The sequence below is a fragment of the Pteropus medius genome, unplaced genomic scaffold (assembly GCF_902729225.1).
Source record: "Pteropus medius unplaced genomic scaffold, Ma_sr-lr_union100, whole genome shotgun sequence".
Lineage (NCBI taxonomy): Eukaryota > Metazoa > Chordata > Mammalia > Chiroptera > Pteropodidae > Pteropus > Pteropus medius.
The window spans coordinates 6,316,635-6,342,168 of NW_024354911.1; positions in this window are offsets into that span (position 1 = coordinate 6,316,635).

Sequence of the window (25,534 nt, forward strand, 5' to 3'; positions counted from 1 at the left end):
AGAATTTCGCGAGCGCCGAGGCCCTGGGGGCGCGTGCTTTAAGGGACGAGGCGGAGACCTGGGCGCCTGGGCAGGAAAGGGAGGCAGCCTGGGGTGTGCGTCCTGGGCGCTTGGAGTCCCCGGGGTCTGCCAAGGGTGTCTCTCCCAGCTTTCCAGGGTCCGTGATGGGGGTCTGCAGGACTCTGCCAGGCGTCACTTCCCTCTGATCGGAGCTGCCCAGTAAGACGTCGCGAGTCAAGCCCTCCTTTCACAGAGAATCTGCCCAGATGATTCTCACCAAAGGTCACAGCCGCAAGGGGTTTCACTTTGGAAAGAATTGCTTTTTTTGACCAGGTTTTGCTGAAAAGCATGATACAGGTATTCAGGTGGAGTATATTTTGCGGGGAAGGGGGCAGGTAAGCGTCAGGAGGCTTGTTGTCCCTTGCCAGCTTGTGATTTGGGCACATTCCTCTTCTATTGGGACTCAGTTTCCTCTCTGCTAAGGGAGGGTCTAGGCTTTGACCTTTGCATTCCGACCTGAAATTCTGGGAGTGACTTGATCACACACCCTCTGGCCACACTGTTGAGCTGAGGCCTGTTGTTTGTTTAAGCAGGAGATTGGGATCACTTCTGAGTTGTTCTGGAGCTTTTTACAGCCCAGCGCAAGCCAAGTAGAGGAGGCTCTGATGTCAGGCTTTAGTGGGGGCAACAAAATTCAGACAGCAAAATTCAGGTGTGAGGCCTCATGGAGGAGAAAAGGGGGAATATGGCACCCTGGGTGCTGGCTCAAGACCACCAGAGTCACAAAGAACCAAAGGAGGGGCCACAAAGATGGCCCCTTTAGCTTGGCTCACCATCCTGAGGTTTTCTTGGAACTCCCAGCTGCAGGTCCCTGAGCCACCTCAAGAAGTTACCGCCATTGTTATAGCAAATGTTGGGCACCCACCTGAGATGCGACCTGTGAGATGGGGCCAGCCTGTCACTGATACTCTCCCTTCTGCGGTCTCTTGCCCATTTCCATGAGCTGAGGTCCAAGGTGGAAGTGACTAAGTTACACTGAGAATGGCCTGTGACAGCCCAGTTCACACAAGGTCAGGCGACTTTGGGTGGAGGCAACTTGGAGAGCCACCAGCAGAGTGAGGCGTATGTACCTCTTATCAGAAAAGTTGAGTCAAGAACCTGGAATCTCATCAGGGTCAGCGGCCCTTTGCTTGGATCAGCTGGAGGTTAAGTCCACACTAAAACATTAGGGACATATTCCAGACTCTAATGCTCACAGTCATCATTATACATAATTACTTCAATTATGATTATTAGTACCTCTTTTTTATTGGGTGCTTTCTGTAGCATCTACATCAATCTTTATAACAATCTCTGAGGTAGGGCCTGTTATTTCCATTTTATAGATATAACTGAGGCTTAATGTAGAGTTACTGCTCTGGCTCCCCTGCCCCGTGCCCATCTGGACACACACTCAGCGCTCATGTAGAGCTGGGAATAGCCCTGGGAGGTAGGCAAGGGTGCTCCTGAGAGGGTGGGTCACTTGCCTGCGACTCTCTGTAAGGATCAAAGCCTAGACTTGACCCGAGGACAAAGTGGTAGCCCCGAGCAGGCATCTCCTTGGCTCCCTCTTTGTGGGTCTTTACCCTTCTCCTGCAATAACCCTGATGCTGCCCAGCTCATCCATACGGGGGTGTTGGGTGCTTTGTGGCTTACTCCTACCAGGTGGTTGAATTTCAGCATAGTGGGATTGCAAGATTGTTTAGTTTTGAGAAAGAGGCTGAAGGAGTGGGCCTTGAGTAAGCCCCGAAACAGTAATGTCGAACTGCAGGCATCATCAGGGTGAGAGTGTGGTGGCCTCCCACCCTGCCTACCCATAGGGCCAGCCGAGAGCCCCTGCAGCCCCATCCCAGCATCCTTGTGTTGCAGTGTTTTTACCCTCTGACCTGGTACATGTCTTATAGAATCTAACCTGGATAGAATCACATCCAAACTCAGGTGTGATCTGAAGTGACCCAATACAGAAATCACAACAACCCAGCAAGCCCCCTCTCTCAAAGAAACAAGTTGGATGTGTGCTTATGAGTGAGGAGGCGGGTCGGCCATGGCCTAACGGAGAGATTTTCAGAAATGATCGACTCTTTTTCACCTCCATCTTCCCTTTTACCAACATGTTAGAAGGAGGTCCTCTCTGTCTGGTTGAGTTCAGAAATCGGGTTGGGCCCCGGTGTAGGGCTGGAGTTCCACCCCAGGGAAGGCTAGGGGAGCCTTCTTTTACCACCTCAGCTGTGTGTGGTGTGGGTTAAACAAGCATGATCAAGGCTGGAAGCAGTTTCTCTACCTGGCTTCTCACCCACTGCAACTCTTTTCAATCATCCAATTGAGCTGTTCTCCAAATGTGGTCCTGACTGTCGAGGGTAGAGACTTATTCCAGATTCCTTTAAGCCTCGAGACCTCTCCTGACTTCACCATTCCAGGCTGCATCTTGAGCTTTTTGAAGATACTTCTGCTTTGGGGCCCTTACTATCCTTAAAGAATAAGGTGTTTGGGGTTTTCTAACCATTGTATTAAGTTTCGTTTATGGGGGAATGGCCAAATTCACCATAGTAATATGAATACTGTGCTCTGGCTAGGAAGGATGAGGCGGATCCCTGTGGATCCACGTGGGCAGATCTCCAGACATGTGAGTGAGAGAAGCAGATTGTAGATGGAGGACACAGCTATTCACAGCAACGACAACAAGCAGGGAAACAAACCTCCCACAAAACAATATTACACACTTTCTTTGGGTACATTATATGTACACATAAATAAATAGTGAAAGGCTTGAAAGCATACTCAGGAACCTGAGGATGGTTGCATCTGGGGACAGGGGAGGAAGGGACTAGAACTAGAGACTGGTGCAGAGGGTCATCAGCCTTATCTGTAATGTTTTAATTTTTTATGAAAATCCATTGTCTAATTAAAAATTAATATTTAAAAGACTGCTCTTTCTCGTGGTTGTCCCAAACTACCTGTTCGAAGCTCTGTACTGTGGGGAGTGTGCTGTGTTCTGTCTGCCCTGGAATCCTGAACATGTGCAGAACACCTCACATTCCAGGCACCTTACCTACATGAGCTCATTTGTCATCAGCCGGCCTCAGGTGCCTGTGGCATGACTTTGATCTGATCCTTCTCAGCTCATGCCTTTCCAGACTCTGGACCAGACTTCTTTAGCCTCTCCACAGATGGCACCTCCGCCAGCCCGGATATGTTTTGTTCTGCCTGACGGTCATCCGCTCTCTCTCTTTCTCTTTCCGGTGTGTTGCCCACAAGGGAGGACCGTGTAGGAAGAAGACCTTTTCTGTTTTGTTTCTATTCGGCTTCCTGAAACTGCCCCGGGGCTGGATGCTACAGGAGTTGGCCCGGAGGCCCTCTGAGGCTGTAACCAGTCCCCCAAAGACCGGATTGTTGCATTCCATTTGCTTGTCCTTCACATATTTATGGGTCGTCTATAGTATGCTTGGAGCTGTGTTAATCACAAAGTCTACTGCTCTGTGAACTTGGAGCCCATCCACCTCTTCTCATTCTTGCTGTCAGTCCTGAGGCCAGGTCACTGTCACCTCTCACTGGGAGACTGCAGCAGTGTCCAACTTTTTCGCTCCAATCATTTCTCCCCTCTTCAGCCAGAGTGAGCTTTCTAAATCAAATCTGATCGTGACCCTCCTCTGACAACACTCAATGGCTTCCCATTGCTTGAGGGTCAAGTCAAATGCTTTGACATGGCTTATAAGACTGACTGGTGTGACCCCAGCTTACATCTCTGGCATCCGTGCACCAGCCACACTGAACTCTCTCAGGTCCCTACCACCATGCCCTGTCTTAACACATGCCCTCCCCTCTGCCTGTCACACGTGCCCCACTACCTCATTTTTTTTCTGGCTAATTTCTAGTTAAGCTTCAGGTCTGAACTTAGGCAGCACCTCTTGTTGGAAGAAGCATCTTTGACCATTACCCCTCTACCTCCCGACCCCCTCAGGAGTTCTGTGCATCTGTCTCTCAGGTCACTTATCACACTTTATACAATTGCATGTTAAATTTATCTCTCTCTCCCACTAGCCTATAATGTATTGAATAATAATGATACTACTTCACAACAGGGTGAGCTCTTTCTTACCTTAACATGTGCCAGGCACTATGCAAAGCATTTTTTTATAACTTCCACCATGTAATTCTCACCTTTTTTTTAAAGAGAGAGCCACTGTTATCTCCATTTTATGGATGAGGAATTGAGCCTTAGAGAGGTCAAAAATGTGCCGAAGTAAAATAGGTATTAGATGGTTGAGCCAGGATTCAAAACCCAGCAGTCTGACTTCAGAGCCCACACATTCCCCCATTGAGAAGGGCAGGGCTGTCTCTGTCTGATTCACAATTATATCCCTAGCTCCTAACACAGTGCCTGCCACCTAGAAGGAACTCAATAACTATTTGTTGAATGAATGAATAAATCAAGAGATGTTCGGTGATGGGCAGCAAATGTAACCCCTGCTTGGACTGGTTCCCTTTAAATGCAGTGAGGGGGAAGCAGAGCTGCGTTATTGATCCACTCCAGAAACCACGGGCTTACATAAGTGAGAGAATTGGAAGACCCCCTAACCAGGCAGCACCACTGTGGCTGTCCACTGGGCCGGGCTGAGCTGCCTGGCCAGTGGGATTTGATTAGACGAAGCTGGAGACACAGAGAAGGTCCTGGAATCTGGGGAGGGGCTGGGGTTCCCCAGGACCAGGTCGGCAAAGGGTCGTCTTGAGAATTTCAGGTTAGCAGAGACCCAATAAAACCTGGAAACAGCCCTTGCTATGGGGAGATTGATGGGGAGAGAAACAATCCATAGGATTTGAACTCGTTTTATTCTGTCCAAAGCGGAACTTTTGCCTATGATTTAAATCAGTGGTTGTCAATCAGGACGATTTTACCTCACAGGGGACACTTGGCAATACCTAGAGATATTTTTGGTGGTCGCAACTGGGGGGTGGGAGGCGCTGCTAAACACACCGCTATGCACAGGACAGCCCTCCAACCCCTCCTCCAAAGAGTCACCAGGTCCAAAATGTCATTAGCCCCGAGGTCGAGGTTGAAAGCCTGGATTTAAACGATGGAATAGGCGACCCCCCTGGGGAGTAAGTAATGTCTGTGGAAGTGTCTTCTCTGATGGCCTCTGACTCCTCTTTAGCATTGCAGCTTGTGAAGACTGAGAAAGGATGGAGGTGACAGATGCTCCCTCTCTGCTCCCCTACTTTCTCACCACCCTGGGAAACTTGACCAGAGATGTAGCCCCTCTCTGTGGCTTCCCTTCCCTCCTCTCCATTGCTCATGGTTCTGTTATCACTTCAGGATCAAAAGCTAGAAACATTTGGTGCCCATATTTGAGAAGAGTGGAGCGAGTGGGGTTCAGATGCAAGCACGTTCCAGGGGACTCTGATGCACAAGCATGCACACTGCTCATAACTTTGGCGGCCACTCCCAGAGGGGCGGGTAAGAAAGGGCTGGGCGAGGTGGTTGAAGGCCAGCATCAGGATTTGCCCAGGCAAAGTGTGACACCTGCCTTTACCATAACCCTGCTCCTGGTGGCCTGGCCCCTTCTTTGTGCCTATTCTTTGTGCACATTCAGGCTGTAAACATGTCCCAAGTGCTCTCTATGTTCCGAAGACATTGTCAGGCTGTTTTGGTCATGGGGATGCCTCAACCATCGAGCATATATATAATCTCTTATGAGAGAATAGAATTCTCTATCCCTTACCGTGTTATTTCAGGTCCTACAAAAAGCAGACCCCAAGATAGAATCAGATTTGCAAAAAAATTATTGGGGGAAACACCTGTGAGGGATAAAGGGAGGGAGCAGACAGGAGTCTGACACTGTGAAAGGAGAATGGGAAGGAACAGGATTGGACAGGGAGCATCAGCCGGGCTGCTTGCCTGCATCTAGCATGAATGGTACTAGTAGTACCCACCATGTTCAGCCACTGACTTCTCCTGGCCTGTGACTCGGGGCATTGCTTTCGTGGATTTTTCAGGCAGCCCTGCAGGAACCCTGGACAGCTTCTTGTCCTTTCTCAGCAAAAAACAAACAAACAAACAAAAAACAAAAACAAACAAACAAAACCACTACTGAAGCCTTAACTCTTACCTTTGAGCTGTACATGCCCTCAAATCCAGCTCCGCTGTGGCCATCTCACCTGAGTTCTCTCTTCCCCACTGGCCTGTCACCCTAGTCAGGCGATGCGTCTATTGCCTACTTGGCCAGGCTGCCTCCCTAGTTCCCCCTTTGCACATCTGCTCAACCATCCTCCTGCTTTAGCGTGCCTTTTCTTTCTCTTTAGTCTGAACGAAATCTGCCCATTGCCTGGCCCACGCTGACTCCCATTCTTCCAGGATTTCTTCAGTCTCCCATGACGTCCTCATTCCTGGAATTTCTGTTTTATACGGGAGCATTGTTATGATTTAGCACCTCATTGCTCTCCAGTCGTTTCAACTGTTGTGATTTTGTTTCTTAAACTAGCTTACGAATTCCTCGAGGGTCAGTTCAGTGATGAATCTGCTCTCTCTCTCTACCATCTCTTCTTGTTTCCTTCTCTTCCTTTTTTCCTTCCATTTATCAAGTATCCGTCTTGCCAGTAGAAAGTGATAGGACTTTCTTCCAAACTAATCGGTCACCTCCAATGTCCTGTGTGGGTCCCAGGTTGACAAAGATGGCAAAGACCCCCCCTTCCCTGGGTCCCAGTGGCCTCCAGTGTCCCCTTCTCTGGCCTTCCCAAATCAATCTCTACTCTCAGTGCCTGAATTCATACTGAGGAACCAGTGACTCAGAATAGCCCCAATGTGACGTCTCCCTAGGGAAATTTTTGACCGAGCCCCAAAGAGTTTAAAGGATCACTTCAAATAAATTAAAATGAAAATATAGTTCTTCGGTTATAGTAGCCACATTTCTAAGTGCTCAATAGCCATATGTGGCTAATGCTACCATATTGGCTTGCACAGGTACAGTTCCATCATCACAGAAAGTTCTACTGGACAATGCTGAAAGAAGGAAAGGCATTTTTCAAAAAGCAGATTGGGAACTTCCTTTTAGTGCTGAGTCATCCTAGTTAGGAAGTTCTCACCTTGCCTAAGAGAAGACCTAGGTCTTGAAGAGCTTCGATCCGAAGAGAGACCACTTTGAGACACACCCAGTCACTAGAGGTGCCCCTGCAGTGAGCACAGGCTTTGAGGTCACAAACGCAGGAGTCTGGGGTGGTGGTGGTTAATGACAGGCCTGGGCCCCTATCTCCTGGCTCTGAGAGCATTCCCTGCGCATGGTGCCTTTGAGGTTAGAGATGACCACTCAGGGGCCAAAACCAAGCAGAGCTTCTCCTATAGCCTCTAGAAAGGGGAGGCCTGTTCACAGTGGCCTGGGTGCAGAATTCCTGATGCACTCGACAATCGACTTTCTGCAGCAATTAGTATCAATTATTAAGCAGAAAGCCCAGGGAGAGTCTTGGAGCAGTGGAGAGTGTGGGAGGAGAAGGGGAGGGGCCAGGGGCAGCGAGGGTGGAGGTGCTGGGCAGAGGGCTCCAGTGCGACCATCCCAAGCAGAGACTATAACCTTGGGGTCAGGGAGTGAATGGTCTCTGTCTACATTGGCTGAGCATTTGGCGATGATGCTCCTCTTTTAAGGGGGCTTCTGGCATCTGAGTGTGTTCAAGAATTAAATGCCAGGATGCTGAGGGGAGCTGAGACTCAGCTTGTTGGAAGATGTGGAGAGGCCAGGGATAAGATGGCTCAAAGGGCATGGATGGAGGGCAGGACGGGGCTTTGTTCTTCAATATCTGAAGGGCAGTCATCGAGAGCAGGGAACAGCAAGCTTTGTCTGTAAAGGGCTAACTATTTTAGGCTTTGTGGGCCTTACAGTTTTTGTCACAACTACTCAGCTCTACTGTAGCACAGAAGCGGCTGTGGCCAAAATGCAAATAGATGAACGCGGATGTATTCCAATAAAATGTTCTTTACAGAAACTGGTGGCAGGTTGGATTTGACCCTACTTCTGATCTTGAACCTTGCTCCTCAAAGTTTGATCCTCAGACCAGCCCTGTGGGCATCGCTTGGCAGCTTGTGAGAAATGCAGAACCTCAGCTCAACCTTTCGCGCCCCGATCTATAGAAACCGATCTGCATTTCAGTAGGTCCCACCACACATACCTATCAAAGTTTGAGAAAAGAGTTTAAAGTTGTTCTGGAAGGCTCCAGGCAGGATCAGGATCAACAGGTAGACGTGGCAGGAAGAGAAATTTCATCTCTACATCAAGATGAACTTTCTACCAAACAGAGCTGTCCTCAAATGCCACGGGGGTGTCTCTGCAGGTAGTGAGCATCTTGTCACCGAGCTGTTCAAGCAAAGACTAGACCTGACTTGTTCAGGATGGCAGGGAGGACTTGGGCAGGATAAATAGCACTGTGGCTAAGTGTCCTCTTTGAGAGGCAAGTTACCTGGATTTGAATCTTGTGAGGCGAGAGGAGTTTTCGCTAATCCTTATTTCAGAGTCCTCCTCTGTCAAATGGGGTCATTCAAGACTTCACAGGCTTGTGCTGAGGAACAGTTCACTTAAATTTCTGTGATAGCACTTACCACACACTAGGTGCTCAGTGTTACTCTAGGTTACAACACATGTCCATAGTTTTAGATGGATCAAGAACCGACCGTTGTATCTAAGGTCTCTTCCTTCCCAACTGAGATTTGAGGTCGGGGAGGGGGAAGATCGAGAGGATAGCAATCATAGCCAGTGTTTTTGGAGTATTTAGATTGAGCCATGCATTATGCAAGGGCCCGTTAATGGCTCTCAAATTACTTTCAGATACTCCTTGGCCTGTAAGAGCAGATAGATTACAATTATCTGTTGCCCAAACACTCTGCATGTTTCAGCTTTAGAGAAGCAAATGGAGCTCAGGGATGATGTACCTGGCTTCGTCACCAACAGAGTCATGCTGTGTGGAGGGCCCAGAACTCCTTAAGCCTGGCTGAGGAGCTGCCTCTTTTGGTCACATTGCCAGCTCAAGTCTCAAGATAGCAGGGCTAGAACATCTCACTGCAGAAAATTAAGGTGCCCACTGACTCCCAATCTTACCTGTGTGGAGGCACCCGAAGATTTAATGCCCCTTCTGTCCTCGTTGTTTTTGGGCCTATGACCCCAACTATAGGTTTTAGTGACAGACCTTGGTTTGGATTCTTGCTTCCTCATTTTATAGCTATGTGATCAGGGGAAAGCCTCTTGACCTCTCTGAGCCTTAGTTCTTTTCCTTACAAAATGGACTGAGAATGCTGTGTGCTTCTCAGGGTCATGGTGAAGATTAAGTGAGAACATATGAGATTGCCAAGAGTGGTACAAAATTTGGTTGTCGTTTTTTAAGCCTGTAAGCCTCACGAAAGCTCTCCCTTCCCTCACAGTGCTTGTCACATAACAAGGGGTAAATACATGCTTATCCAATGTCAGAGGAACAAATGACCTTCTCCTGCAGCCTGGGAAGAAACTGCTTCTGAGTGGGGGCGAGGAGAATGTCCCCTCCCAGCCCGGCCCTCCCCTCCAAGCCAAGCCCTCCGCCAGCCCCCAGAACACCCCCATCATTTCTTCTCTAGCTTTCATTGTGTGTCGCAGACTTCCCCGTCATCCAGTGGCAGGGCACGCACCTTTTTTCCTACTGACAGCTTTGGCTTGGCTTTGTGGAAACCAACTCAGAGCTCTTATCTTCCCAAAGAAACCTTTCAAAAAACAACATACTGAATTTTTTATGGCGTATGTGCGTGTTTTAGTTTCAGAAGGTGGGTGGGAAGGAAAGGAAAGATTGCTCTTTGTATCTGAGGGCAGAATCTAGCTAAGCTGGGGCATCCATTCTTACCGCTTGAAACTTCCCCATCTCCTTCATTGCCTCCTCCCCCCATCATATAATTTTTGGTGCGTTTTGGTTAATTAATTTAAAGTGACGATAGTCCCAGATGAAGCTGTAAATTAGTTTCAAATGCCGCAGCCGGGCCACCCACTACTGGCAGATCATATTGCAGTGACAACATTAAAACTTGAACAACCCTCAACAAGGCGGAGGAGGGGAATCCTAAAACCTCAAGTAAAAACACATTTCTAGCTCTATTCCTTGCCGCAGCCCTTAAGAAAGTGGAAACAGATGGATGGTGGCTTTGATAATGAGAGAGGCAATCAACTTTAGATTAAAAAAAAAAAAAAACCTAAACTCTACCCAAAAGGATGAGTCTGACAGCAAAATCCCAGACACATAACGTTCCATTTAAGAGGCTATTGACATATTAGCTGGGAACAGAGGGGGTTCTGAGAGAGGTCAGTCCTCTCCTGGAGCCCTCTCCATTGTTCCCTGCTCCGAAGCCAGAGCACTCAGCTCCCTAATTGAAAACACTGCGGTGTCTTTGGAAGCTAGCGATGGTCAGATTCCCCTGGAAATCGCTAAGTGTTCTCCGGAGGCTTGGCTGCTGCCTGCTGCCAGATTCTAGAGAGGAGAAAAGACATTTCTGTTTTTAATTTAACTTAATTATTTTTTTTTTTTGGTTGTGGTGTGTGTGTGATTTTTTCGGGGGTTGGGGGTGGGGACAAGACACCAGGAACAAAGACAAGCAGTTCAATATCAAGGAAGATGTTCAAGTTATGAGATCTGGGCTCATGCCTCAATTTGGCAGCCTGCTATCTGTGTAACGTGGGACAAATTCTGATTTTTTTTTTTTTGTGCCTCCATTTTCTTTTCTGTAAAAGGGTTACAGAGGGACTCAGGTGAGATGATGGATGTGAATGCACTGGGTAAATGCCGAAGGCCCCGCTATGGTTCTTCATGTGGAAGGTTTTCAGTGATTGAACTGGGCAGTGTGTGTGTGTGTGTGTGTGTGTGTGTGTGTGTGTGTGTGTGTGTGTGTGTGTGTAGTGGGGTGGGGGTGGGCAGCGGAGCAACAGGGGAGTGGTAGAATAGGAACTAGGGGTCTTGGGCTGTTTTTCTGGTTCTGCCACTTGCCAGCCATGGGGCCAGTTCCTTCTGTGAGCTGACCATCAGCTTTCTGCCTGTGTGATCATGACTGCCATTCCTGCTCTGCCAACTGGCCAAGGCCGGGAGGAAGAGCTAGTGAATGGACTGCACCTGCTGGGCTGCCAGCCCTTTGTCCACACCTGGCACATTCAGGGCACGCGATAAATCGTTGTTTGAGTGAGTGAATGAACGTGCGAAGGGGCCTGGGCAAGGACAAAGGTAATAGTGCTGGAAAATGCTGCCATTAAATTGATTTCTCAGTAACCACAGCACATTCCTCCGGGGACTTTGTCGGAAGAGACAGGCCACGTGAGAGTCTCTTGTTCAGCATGTTGTTTGAGGCCCCAAAAGGAAGAGAGACTCAAATGGAACGAAATCTTGGTTTGGTCCAGAGAACATCTGCGCGCTCGCCAGTTCAATCCTTTTGGAAAATATGGAGATTTGGCTCTGATTCTAGCTTCTGCTCAGGCTTTTTTCAAAGGCTGTTTTTTTGGTAATATTTATAAGCATTATGGGGACAGGGCTTGTCTTATTCACTGAGTCTTCTAAGCATCTAACAGGTGCCTGACACGCAGACATGCTCAATAAAAAACTAATACGTAAACTCAAGAATCTCATTTTCTCTGCCCCTCCCCCCATCACCAAAATGAACACTTGGCAGCTTCTGTAAAAAGCAGGGACATTAGAGCTATGGCCTTCTTAGATCAAGACTTCCTCAGTACAACTGGCTGAGGTGAACAGAATTCCCCAGTGGGAGTTGGGTGACCCCAGGGTGGGGGTGGGGACTGAGTGCTTGGGGCAGAGCTCTGTTATTATTCATACTCTCCCAGGCTCTAGTTAAGGTCTCTTGGGATGTGTCTTTTCCAGGGGCCCACTCCCCACCCTAGGTGGCTCCTGGTTTGACAGCACATTCTCAATCAGATGTTCTTCTCAAGTCCAGGTCCTGCTCAGTCCACTGACTTCTTCATGCTCGCAGCCCCCCAACATGTCAGAACCCACTTATATTTACGGTGAGAAGGTTGTTTATACCCCAAGTCCTTTGGGATGGAAACAGCAGCAAGAGAGAAACAGAGTCCCGTTGATGGAACTGTGACGACTTAAATCTCATTCTGCTGGGCTCGTTTGGCCCCCGGTCAGTGCCTCTCGCAAGATGGCAGCTGGAATATATGTCTGTGGTATGTTGGACCCGGGCTCCTGTTTTCTCCTCCCTTCTCCCCACCCCGCATCCATTTCTCTCTTCTTCTCTCCCTCTCATCCACTGCATTCCCTTACCACCCCCAATCTGAAAAATCTAAGCCTTGGGAGGCATTAGGCTGATGAGAGATCGGGAGGTAGGCTGGAAAGAATTCTTCCATACTTTATAAAAAGGAGCTCTGGCAATAGCATGTTCCTCCATCCACTGGTGGCTGGCCAGCCATGGAAAGTGTTGATTCACTAGCTATTTATTTGACCCTTAGAGCAGCTCAAATCACGGCACTGGGATGGCTTTGAGGCTAACTGGCTATTGTTAGAAACATTTAGAAATGTCTCCCCTTTACTCCAATTTCCCCCTCTCTGCAGTCTCAGCTCTCACAGCTGGAAAAAATTTCTCCTTCATCTGCTATATTCAGTCTCTCACTAAGCTCCATCAATTTTGCCTTTGAAATTTCTTTTGTCCTGGCCCCCTCTCTCGTTCCCACTGCTAATCCCCGAGGCCTGGCTCTCATCCCCTTTGCACGCCTGAGCTGCCTCAAGAACCTCTTGGCAGAGTTCCCTGCCTCTGGTCTCTCCGTCTTCCATCCATCCTGCACAGCCATGCCAGACTCATCTTTCTCAAGCTCTGTTTGCATCTTAGGATGCCTCAGCTCAAAATTCTCAGGCTCCGCAAAGTACCTGGCATTGCCAAGATAGCTTTTGTAGTTCCCTCTATCTGCAATTTCTTTCCAGAGCGGTGGCTGTATTAGTTACCTGTGGCTGCTATAACAAATTACCGCAAACTTGGTGGCCTAAAATAACAGAAACTTGTTCAATTACAGTTTTGTTGTCCAGAAATCTGAACTGAGCCTTATGGGCCTAAATCAAGGTGTCAGCAAGATCTCACTTCCTTGAGAGCCTCTGGGGGTGGTGGGGTGGTGGGGGGAATTGGTTTCTTTCCCTCTTCCAGCTTCTGGTGGCTGCTGACATTGCTTGGTGTGTGGCCACATTGCTCCAATCTCTGCCTTTGTGGTCATCTTTCTATTTCTGTAGTCACATTGCTTTCTCCTGTTTGTCTCAGTGTCAAATCTCTCTCCGATAAGGATACTTGTGAATACATTTAGGACAATCCAGGATAACCTCCCCATCTCATAATCCTTAACCTTAGTACATCTGCAAAGTCCCTTTTGCCGTTTAAGGTGATAATTGCAGGTTCTAGGAATTAGGATATGGATATCTTCGGGACCATTATTCAGTCTATCACAAGCTTCTTATCCATTCAACACTTCAACAAATATCTATTGAGCACCTTCTATTTGCTAGGCTCTGTTCTAGGCAACAAGAGTCATTGAGACCAATGAGCCTTTTAAGATCCAGTCCCCTGCAGGGTGAATCAGCCCTCATCGGAGCTCTTTCCCTCCTGGAGTATTATTACATAGCATGAGCATCACATATATCGCATCGATAACTGCTACATGCTTCCACCTTCATTTATGTGAGCCCCTTGAAGGTTAAGCTAACTTATTTATGCTTGTACTTAGAGCTATATGGGACATCTAGCTAGGATTCAATAAAGGTTTTTTAAATAAATGAACAAGTCTCTTCCTTTCTTCATTTTTTCTAAATATATTTATAATTTGCTTGGATACTAAGAAGGCTTTAATACTTCTGCCTCAGAATTAAATGTTCAGGGTCTGGCCTTGGCAGTCATCTCCTTGTGTGTGGGTGACTTGGGGTGTAGCTATAGTGGCATCTCCACCTTGCTTTGCCTAGTCACCAACACCAACAGTGTCATATACAGTTAGTTATTTAATGCTTTCCATTACCCATTCTGCTGCCCATTGGCTTTGGAGGCATGTAGGAGAGGGACAAAATATTAGAAGAATACAGTCTGCATTGACTCCTGGGTCACATTTCATGAGGACTTTGCCCATCGGTGGTGTCCTAGCACAGGCTATCCACACCTACCACTTCTGAGATGTCAACACAATCAGTGCAGATGTGATAAAATGGTGCTTTTCATTTCCATGAGCAGGTAGGACAGATGCTCTGTAAATCCTGACAAACATAATACAGAAATGGGACAGATCCTATTATGTACCACCTTGGGTGTTTTTATTTTAAAACTTATAATTGTTTCCCTGCCTTAGGAAAGCATATATAGTACATACAATAAACTGGCGGTGCCAGCTGGAGGCCCATGGATTTGTACGCAGCCCTTACAAGTGCTGGGCTTGGTGGTCACCTCATATCTAGGAAGCCTTTTAAAAGGTAGTAACTTTTAATAACTCACTATTGTCACACTTGTCTTAAAACCCTGGCTCTTCCCCTATGTCAGTTTACTTTATGCTCCCTACAGACACTGACACCGAGGCCTCACCAGTTACTGTTTCTTCATCTGTAACAGCTCGTATTGCTTTTCCAGGTGGAAACTCTAAGAATAAAGATCATCTCTCTCCCCACCGCCCCTGCCAACCTCTCTCTTTTCTCTCTCTCTCTCTCTCTCTCACACACCTCACACACACACACACACACACACACACACACACACACACACGCACATCCTTGTAACTCTCTGGGGTCCCATAGAACCTTAAAAAGTAGCACTTCAGTGATAGATATTTGTATATTAATTAGTGTTGCACAGTGCTTTCCAAACTGAGTCATTCAGTCACCTCATAGATGACTTTTGTTACATCCTTATACCACTTGTGCTATCATTTGATTAACATTTTTATTTACTTCATCTCAGATTTTAGCTCGTATAAACTTATTGCAAAAGGAAATATTGCACCATATAGAAAACCAGCATCACTTATCATAACCAGAATGTAACTGTAAAAATAAGCATACTGAAAACAATGTTGTTCACCTAAAAATTGAAATAATGAAAGTGCAGAGTAATAAAAATTGATTAACGAAATCTAATTGATTTACAAAAATGAAATCCTCAGTGAAAAAAATGGAATGGCTTATGACCTAGTTATAAAGAATATTAGCTTGATATCTTTTGCTTTGATCTGACCATGGGTTTCTATGTCAATTAAATTATAACATTTTTTTTAGTTTCTATGGTAACCAGCACTGAGAATCCCAGGTCACATGAGTCCATAGTGAGAAAGGGACCCTTATCATTGCCTGGATGGTAAATTTTAAACAATTAAGATGTTTTGGTATGTAGTTTTGGGTATATGTAAAAGAATATATGTATTTGTAACTACCATCATGTGAAGTTATGAGCCATAATTATGCAATGAAACTGTGAACCTAGAAATCCACCGCCCATCTTAAGAACATTATTAATAACTGTGTGCTCTGCTTGGATTCTAGTCCCTGCCACCCTCCCTTCCCTGACTCAGGTAAAAATGGTCCTGAATTCCTTTGCATTTAAAAATAGTTAACTATCTGTGACATTTCTGAACGGTATGTTGTTTAGATTTGCTTTAATATAAACTTTATAAAACTGCTGTTAGTACCTTCTAGGAGACTGGATAATAAATTATGTGTGTGTATGCAAGTGGATGTAATTCCAGGTGGAAGCAGACACATTCAGACTGCACCTGACTACTTGGATGAACTTGTGTGAGGCAGGGGCCAACTCCCGTTCTGCTCAGGCCAGCCCTGGCTTTTTTCTTCATCCTAGGAAATGGAATTTAAGAGGCGGTGAAATGAAAAGGACTCCACTTCCTCCACTCTTCACACCCCAGTTACTTCCTATGGAAAAAAGAGTTATCATGCCCCCCACCCCACCCCCACTGCTCTCCTTAGAAAGGCCTACTTGCAAGGCTGGCCCTTGCTGGAATCCTGGAACTGGAATTTGGGAGGGTCCCCACCATCCCCTGGCGAGAGCAGCCCACCGTGCCTAAACTGTCCAAACAATATGATTTATGCCACTTTCCTCCTGGGAGTCTGGAATTTTGGTATGAGGCAGGCGGCCCCTCTTCTCACCTTCCTGCAATAAAAACCATGGGCTCAGAGTATCTAAGGAGCTTCCCTGGTAGACATACTTCACAAGTGTTGTCACAACTCATTGCTGGGGAATTAAGTGCATCCTGTGTGACTCCACTGGGTGAGCACCCGGAAGCTCATGGCTGATTTCCTCTGGACTTTGCCCCATGCACCTTTCTCTCTGTATCCTTTATTGTAATAAATCATGGATGTGCATGTGAGTATATGCTGAGTCCTGTGGATCCTCCTAAGGGTGGTCTTGGGAACCCCTGATACTCCTCTACATCTGTTTTCGTACACTACCCTGAAATTGAATAGAAAGGCCTCTGCTCTGAGATTTATACTTTGGAGGGCCCTGAATATCTTAGAGACACACACACACACACTGCTGACACTTGGGGTCTAGAACTCGGGGCTGGCCCAATACAATCTGTGACCCCAAAGACCTGCTCTCATAAGTATCACCATTCAAGCCTCAGGGAAACCCTTCTGTATGTCTCTTGCCTTATGTCTTGGAAGACTGCATCACATACTGGGAAGGCTGTATGCTGTGCACTTCCGACAACGTCAGAAGCAGACACAGCTTCAGAGAACAGGGAGGAGCTGAGCGGAGTGCCTGCGTAAGAGAAAGGCAAATTCATTAACTTGTCAGGTCCTGACTCTCAGCTCCAATGCGGTAGATCCCTGTATAACAGATCGTTACAGTTTCTAAGCAGTGCTCAACGTTCATTTCCTTGCTTCTCTTCACGTTCCAATTCCCGGTTCTGGAGAAAAGAATTAACACTGCATCCACGACGCTTGCATATGGATGCTGAAGCATGTTTAACTATAGCTAGGAATTTCTATTACTCTTAAGTTTGTTGTAATACACAGCTCAAGACATAATATGTGTGAAGTGTGACTTTGATTCCTTACATTGGCAACTAGATGGACACTGAATCATAGAATTATAAATACTTAATAATAAAAATATTTAATAATATTTACATTTTCAAGAAATTAAAATTTTCAGCTTTATTTGTACTTTGACTAAAATTTTGCATTCATTAATTATGATTTATATTTTGCCTGTTAATTTTTGTAGCAATTTTTAATATTTTAGGAGAGAAATAATTTTTACTGAAATCATATTAAAATATAATTTTAATTTTTTCAATTTTTAAGGTACTTTAAAAATGAAAGTACGGTCACAGTTTATTCCTTTTGAATATAATTACTTTTTTTAATCCTTAGATGATTATTATTGCTAGAATACAATTTTGTGAAAATTAACATACTTGGCAATTTTGCTGGAATGCAGGCAAAAAAATTTATGAAATAAATGTAAAATAATACATGAATTATATCTCTATGTTAATACTCATTCAGATATTACCAGCCCACTAACGGAACATTTGGACACATACAATAATAATTAAATTCAGTTGTGTTTGATTTAAGACTTTTAGTCATGTAGAAACTGCAACTTTATTAATTTTTTACATTTTGTTGTTACGAAGATATTTTTCTCAAGGAATAAGATTTGATGTAACATACGTACACACATGGTGTGTAGGGCCACGTTTGTCTTTTGCCCTGGCACTGCCAGTGTTCAGCCAGGCCTTCACACATGGCTATAGGAGGATGTGGTTTCTGGTGTGGCAGAAGCCCTTGGATAGAGTGTCAGACAGTTGTGTGGATCAGGCCACTGCTGACTTGGTGTGCGTGTGTCATCAGGGCCAAGGGCACATCAAGGCCAAGGGAGAGAAAGTCCTAGAGGTCTCCCCGGTGGTCTGTGTGGGAGGCCCAGAATAGCTTCCTTCACAAACACTATATGGCCTCCCCGTGCCATGCTGGGATAGTGCTTGAGCTTTGGGCTTGGGCGAGAGAGTTCAAATTTTAGCTCTGATGCTTTCTGGAAATGAACAAATTTCCTTAACCTTTCGACCTTGTTTCGACATATGTAACATGAGAGTAATCATTCTCGCTTTTCAGCATTGTTGTGAAAACTCGAGATTTGTATGTAAAGTGCATAGTATGGTCCCTGGGATGTGGCTTAACACATATTAACCAATGTTTTTGGGCAGGGAAACTGAGGAAAGATGTTAAGCAAGAGCCTAACGTCGTACTGGCAGAGGAACAAAGACCCAGGCATTTTGATGCCCAATATGATGTTCTTTTCATTTTCTGGGCTCTGGATACCCACGGTTCCCCCAAAACTTGCCTGCTCTCCTGCCTATGCCTGGGTTAGGAAGGATGTCTGCTCTCCGAACTGCGAGGCATCCTGGTCTGAGCACCAGTTCACTTTCCTGGGGATCTAGCTCGGAGGATTTACAGCCAGGTTGCGTGCACGCTGGAGGTCCCCTTACCTGTAAGTTATTCCACCGGTAATTAGATTTCTTTTTATTGTGGGAAGCCAGCTTGTGTAAATCCACAGAAACCTGGGACCAGATGATATAAGGGTCACCCGAGCCTCCATGCTGCCTAAAATGCATCTTCCAAGAAAATAATTTCTTTGGGCGCATAAGTTACTGCAGTCCCAGGGTAACTATAGCTCAGGCTCTGACCATTCCCGTAATGCTGTGTTCAAGTGATGTAGTGTTCACGGCTCCCTCGGCAGCCCACCCACCTCATCCTGCTCTCTGAGTAGAAGAGCCTCACTGAAGATACCTGCTGTCGCTGCTGGATAAGATCAATACAAGGGAAGGGTGGGTGGAGATGGGGAAGACAGCCTACCTTCCCAGCCTGCTTTTTTCCCTGGAGAGTCTTATTCCTTCAGGTGAGCCACTTGGAGGTCAACGACACTTTGAACCTGACACAAGTTGTTATCCATTTGCATAAAATTAGGTACTCGCCTCACTCCATGTACAATAACAAAGTCCAGAACGATTAAAGATTTGTGCATTAAATAAAAAATATTAATAAATTAAAAGGCAACGTAAAAAAACAAGTAAAATAAGATTATATATATAAGGCTATCTATATATCAATCATCATCTGTCTATCATCTATTAATCTTTCTATCTATCTCCCAAATTAGAGGGCATATGTCATATATCTATATCTATATTTATCATATATCTATACATATATATCTTGGGGTGAGGAAGAGCTTTCTAAGTCTGGCATCAAACCCATAAGCCAAAGAAGAAAGTTTGGCAGATTGGACCACCTAAAATTAAAAAAAAAAAAACCCAAACCCAAAACACCCAAAACTTTACTGTGAAAGGCATCATAAATAAAGCAAAACATAAAGACATGAGTGACAGCCTGGAAGAAAGTATTTGCTACACATTCTAGCAGGAAAATAGTGAATATCCATACTATAGAAAGTATTTCTCCAAAACAGTAAGAAACAACAAAAATAGACAAATCGGCAATTCACACAGACACGCACAGACAGTACGAATGACCCACTAAAGAGGAAAAAATTTTTAATATTTCTAATCACTAATGAAATTTCACTAATAGCTAATGAAATTTAAATGAAAACAGCGATGCGGTGTTGTTTTTATTTTTGCCTACCCAATTTAAAAGAGTGATAATCTTTGAACTGGCGAAAGTGAAGAAATGAGCTCAGGTGCACTGTCTGTAGGAATGAAAATCCCTATGGCCTTTTCGAGGATAGCTTGCCAATAGATATATAAACTTAAAATGTGCTTATTGAGTAAGCCAGCAATATCTTTTCTAGGAATTCATTCTCCAAAAATCATAGCATGAATAAGTAAAGATATACATACAGGGTATTCAATGTACCATGACTTATAAGAGCGAAAATTTGTAAAAATTAAAATTTCCATCATGGAAGCATGCTAAATCTATGTAATAGAATTCTATTCACTGTTTAAAAACAAGGCAGATCTGTGTAATAAGAGCTAATATTTTTCTGATTATTTGCCATGGGCTAGTTACTGTTCTGAGTGCTTTACATATGTAATCTGATTTCCCCTCTGAACACTTTATACAGTAGACAATGTTGTAATCATCCATATGTTGCAGAAGAGGCACAGAGAGGTTACTAACTTGCACAAGATCCCACAGCTGTGAGAAGTCGGAGCTGGTATTCAAACTGGGTGGTGAGGTTCCTGAGCAACTGACAAGGAAGGTGTTACCATTGAAAGTTAAGTGTTAAGGGATAAGCAAGCAAGTGGCAAAAGATACAGCATAACTGCATTTGGGTGAAAATATATGTGACTATGTATATAATATATTATTTATATGTATGTTTGTATTACCATTATTTTAGAAAAATTAATTTGGTGGGAATGACCAAAGGGGCAGTGGGAGTTGGTTGACTTTTTTATTTTCTTTGAAAAAGCGATAGGATTTAAAAAATAAAATGAGTTTCTCAGTTCCTTTCTGTTTTTGTTTTTACTTATTTTTTTTTTTTATTACCCATGCCCACTTGACTTGAATGAAATAAAAATGGCTCTGTCTGGTAACGAAAATACAGCCTTGAAAAATAATATCCAGTTCATTCTAGAAATAAAAATCCCAGTTTGGGAATACAATAGTCCACTAGTCCACCTTTATCCATGGGCGACATATTTCAAGACTCCTAGTGGGATGCCTGAAACCGCATATATATGTTATGTTTTTCGCTATATATACAGACCTATGATAAAGTTTAATTTATAAATTAGGTAGAGTAAGAGATTAACAACAGCTTCCCCTATGGAAGCCTTCCCCAGTATGTGTCAAGGCAAATATGCTTTATCTCCCCACACCATGGTGTTCTGTGATCGGTGGGGTTGGCTGGACGTAAGATGCCGTGAAATCAGATGGGCGAAGTACGGGTCTCGTGCACTTGATAGATGTAAGCTTGGGGGGAAGGTGGGCAAGAGTTGGCCAGGTAGGCTGGGGGTGTGGGAGTTGGACTGGGTGCTATGTACTTTGTATACATTATTTCACTTTGTTTCTCATGACAACTCCTTGAAATGGGTTTTATGATCATTCCTGTTTTTCAGAAGAGGCATTCAAGCTCAGAGAGGTTAATTACTTTGGCTGAGCTCATGTAACTAGAAAGTTGAGCTCCTGGAAGGTGGGGGGTGGGGATGCTTTCTGAGGGCATCATGGCTTCAGCAAGGGCAAACGTGAACTGAACAAGGGTAGACCGGCAGGACTGACCTGGGGTGGGTCAGTCCTAGGTTAGTGTCGCCATTCACTGTCGCCATGCCATTGAATAGGGCAGTTCCGGGCTGGGATGAGAGTGTGGGATGAGAGTGGCTGCTAGGGACTGTAGGAGATGGGGTGAGGGGAACTGGGAATGAGCAAGAGAGGGCAGAGGCCTCTGGGATGGGTGCTTAGAAGGGCCTGCAGACCAGAATAGGAGTGAAAATAGCACCGAGGGGCTGAGAAGCACTCTTCGCTGCATCACACGTGTGTGCTCTGTGACTAGAGAAACCACACATCCCATGTTAAATAGTACGTGAGCCCTGGGGGCATCTCTCTTCTGTTGATGAGTGAAGGGTCACTAGCTTCTTGGCTCCTTTGAGTGAATTAGAAAAAGGTGTTCCTCTGGGCAGGTGCATAGATCAGAGCATGGGCTGGGTTTCTGCTCCCTTGGCCAGGTGCCTACATAGGACAGCAGGCCTGGCTGGGAGGTGCGTACCGGAAAAGAGGACTTGAGGAGGGCAGGATCCTGAGCCCAGGACTCCAGGAAAGCAGAGACCAACAGTACCTGTATCTGTATGTAAAACCCCTGGACCTGGGATGGCAAAGGGTGCGCCCAGGAAGCGTTTGCTGAGGGATGAGTAAAAGGGATCACCTTCCTTTTGATTCCTTGGGGTGAGCCTTCAGCCTTCTTTGGAAGATTTGGAAGTAGGGAAGAAGATGATATTGATCATGTGAGCTGGAGGGTAAAACGGGGGGAAGCTTGACTCATTATGTCAACTTCATCAATAAATGCTTTAGAATCCTAAAAGCTGAACTTTATTGAGTAGTGGATACCTGAGCCAGCCATTGTGTTAACCCTTCTGTGATGGGCAGTTTTATGTGTCACCTCATTTAGGCTGTGGTTTCCAGTTATTCAATCAAATGCTAATCTAGATGTTGCTGTGAAGGTAGATGTGATTAAAGTCCCAAACCGATGACCTTCCACTGGAGATTGTCCTAGACAACCTGGGAGGGCCCGACTCAATCAGTTGAAAAGTGTTAAGAGCAGAGCTGAGGCTCCCTCGAGAAGTTCCCCTGTGGACTGCAGCTTCCGCTTGTGCCCGAGTCCCAGCCTGCCCCTCCTGACTACCTGCCCTGTAGACTTCAGACCTGCCCAGCCAGTGCCATAATTGCGTAAGCCAATTCCTTGCAACAAACATCTTAATATATACCTCCTGCTGGTACTATTTTTTTGGTTGAACCCAGATGGATATTCTTTCATAGGAATCAATTTATCTAATTCTCTCAAGAACATTGGTAGTTACTATGATTATGTCCATTTCAACTTGGGGCCCAGAGAGCGCAAGCAGTGCCAGCAAGCAATGAAGCCTGGACTCAAACCTCAAGCCTTCTTACTCCAGGGCCCAAATTCTTAACTGCTACAGCAGAGAACCATGGGTAGAGAGCCATGTCGATAGCTGCCAGCACCGGATATCTGAACGGCTTTAAGATGAACCGGGCAGTTGCGATGGGCTGTTTGGGACCAATGTTGTAAGGGAGGTGGTAGCAGTACCCAAAACAAGTTACTGTGGCAGTTGGACCTGGGGGACATACACATTTCACCTCCCAACACTGAGTTCCCTGACATTCTGAGTACACACAGAATTCCTCCTGGATCTTGTATTTGCTTATATTTGCTTTAGAGTTATCCTCCGGTGGTTCGTTTTATTTAAGCGTTTTCTCACAGGGCTGAGCTTATTAAAATTCACTGAAATGTTCATCATCGGTCCTCTAAACTGCACTCTTACCTCTGGCTCATTCATTCAGAGTGACATCTGAGTTATCCTCCTTAATAAAGCAGCAACCAGCTCGCTGTGAAGAAGAAGGCTAGGTGTTAGCTCAGAAAGAATTCAGAGCCATCAAACAGATATGCATCTACCACACTTGAGTGAAAATTCCTCCCCAAGAGTAACAAATTAAAGAAAACCTTTGGGTCCAATGTTTAGGATGTAAGTTTACCTCATTTCAAATTGTAAACTTCTTCTGTGGCATTTGATTTACCTCTATGTAATAGCTCAGACCCTGAGTGCTGGCCCTCCACTCCCTCACCCTCCCCTGCCTGCTGCCCTGTGGCTCCTTCCTTCCCGCACCTGTAGTCTTAGGTGAGGAGGACTGAACACAAACAGGCCAGGAGTTGAAAGATGGAATACGTCAACTGTTAGCAATGACTTTTGGAAAATGCTGGCTGGAACATAAGCAAAAGTAGTTGTGTATGTGATGTGTGTGGTGTATGTAAACATGCATGCATGTTTGTTTGTGTCAGAAGAGGTGTGGAGAAGCAGCCATGGGACAAAACTGTGGCTCTGAACTCCTGGGGCCTCCAGAAGGCTCAGTCCAGAACAGTGCCCATGATTTAATGCCTTAATTCCAATGACTAGAGTATTTTCATTCTTTCTCTGTCTCTTTCTGACTCTCTGCGTCTTTGTCTGTATCTCTGTCTCTCATGTATGTGCCTGCATGCTTTTTAAATTTTGAAGCAGAAAAGCTATTGGGTGGTTCACAGAACCACCAGGAAAAGGAACACTCAGAACTTCCAAAGGCACAGAGACAAAAGACAGAACCACAGGCAAAATCATGCCCCAGAACCAGGCCTGTGAGGATACCACTGCTGATGTCCTGCTGGCTCCTGGACATCGTCCACCGGCACAGTGGCTGTGCAGCTGTGCCCCTGGCATCGGGACCAGGAAGGCTTTTCAAAGAATCGGCATGCTTCTGCTGAGAGCCTTAGAGGTGACACGAGTCCTCAAAGAACCCAGCTGGCTTTGTGGGGCCAGATAGATACAACCTTGGTATTCTGGTTTGTTGGTGGAAGAAAAAGAGACAATGATGGTCAGCTTTTGTGCTAGTTGGGCACAGAGTGTAGATGGAGAATTTCAATCTCTAATTTTACTTTAGGACATCAGCAATCCCTTCCCTAAATTCCTCTGGAGATTTTAGGGGAATCTCTAACTCCAAGTAAGATGGATGGATTAGTGGGGCCTCATCCCCTTCTCTCTGGTTATGTAGGTGCAGAGTCTCTTGAAAATGGATCTGTCACATGGCAGTGGACTAGGAGAGAGGAGAAAAACCAAAGAGTCTAGATAGTGTGAAAAATAGATACTTCTAGCTGTAGGTCCTGTTTTTGTTTGTTTAATTTGGGACTAATTCGGGACACACACACACACACACACACACACACACACACTGTTTAAGCTGATATCTTGACCTAAAGACGCAAACTGCCATGGTTGTGCTCAGAGGTGCAAAGCAGTGATGGCAGAGCAGGTGACGTCAAGAAACCAGGGCCCATCCTCGCACGCAAGCGGGAGGCTAAATCATTGCTGTGGTCATTTAGACCCTGCTCTGGGAGGGGAAACTTTCAGAGTCCTGCTGAGTGAGTGTCTCAAGGTCCCATCTTGAAGAAAAATCGAACCCTAGAAGAGCAGGTGAGGGATGACCTCTGTATTTCCCAGCCAATTCCTTGAAGATGACGGAGATGGCCAGCAATGAGTTTGGCTTCATGAAAACCACAGGCTGTGCAGCCCTTGGAATATGTGGACTTTCTGAGTTTCTTTCTCTTTGTACCAGAGACCTCTTCCAAACCTAGGGCTCAGAATGGGGGATTTCTGAGACTGGGGGCAGGGGTAGGGAGAGAGCCTGAAACCAGTGGCCTCCTCTATGGAGAGCTGGCTCTTGGGTACTAAGAACTGGCTGTGCCTGGGGTGGTGTGTGTGCGTGTGCATTTATGAACATGTGTATTGTGTGCATGTGTGTCTGTGCACACGTGAGTATGTATGTATGTGTGTTTGTGTCTATATTTCTGTATGGACAAACATGTTCCTATGTGAATATGTGAACATGTGTCTGAGTGTGCGTATGTGTGCTTGCGTGTGTGTTCGTGAACATGTGTATGTGTGCTTGTGTCTATATTTATGTGATGGGATCAAACATGTTCCTACAGCGCATATGTGAACATGTCTGAGTGCGCGATGTGTGCTTGCTATGTTCGCGGAACATGGTATGTGCTTGTGTCTATATTTATGTATGGACAAACATGTTCCTATGTGCATATGTGAACATGTGTCTGAGTGTGCGTATGTGTGCTTGCGTGCGTGTTCGTGAACGTGTGTGTGTGTGCTTGGTGGTTAGGGGCAGAGCACAGGCTAGCCCTGCTGACTGCTCCCTCTTCACATCCTCTAAGAGAAAAAGGCCATTCCTCTTGATGGCTCCTGGGAGCTGCAGAATCTCAGAGAAAACACATTTGCCCAGAACAAAG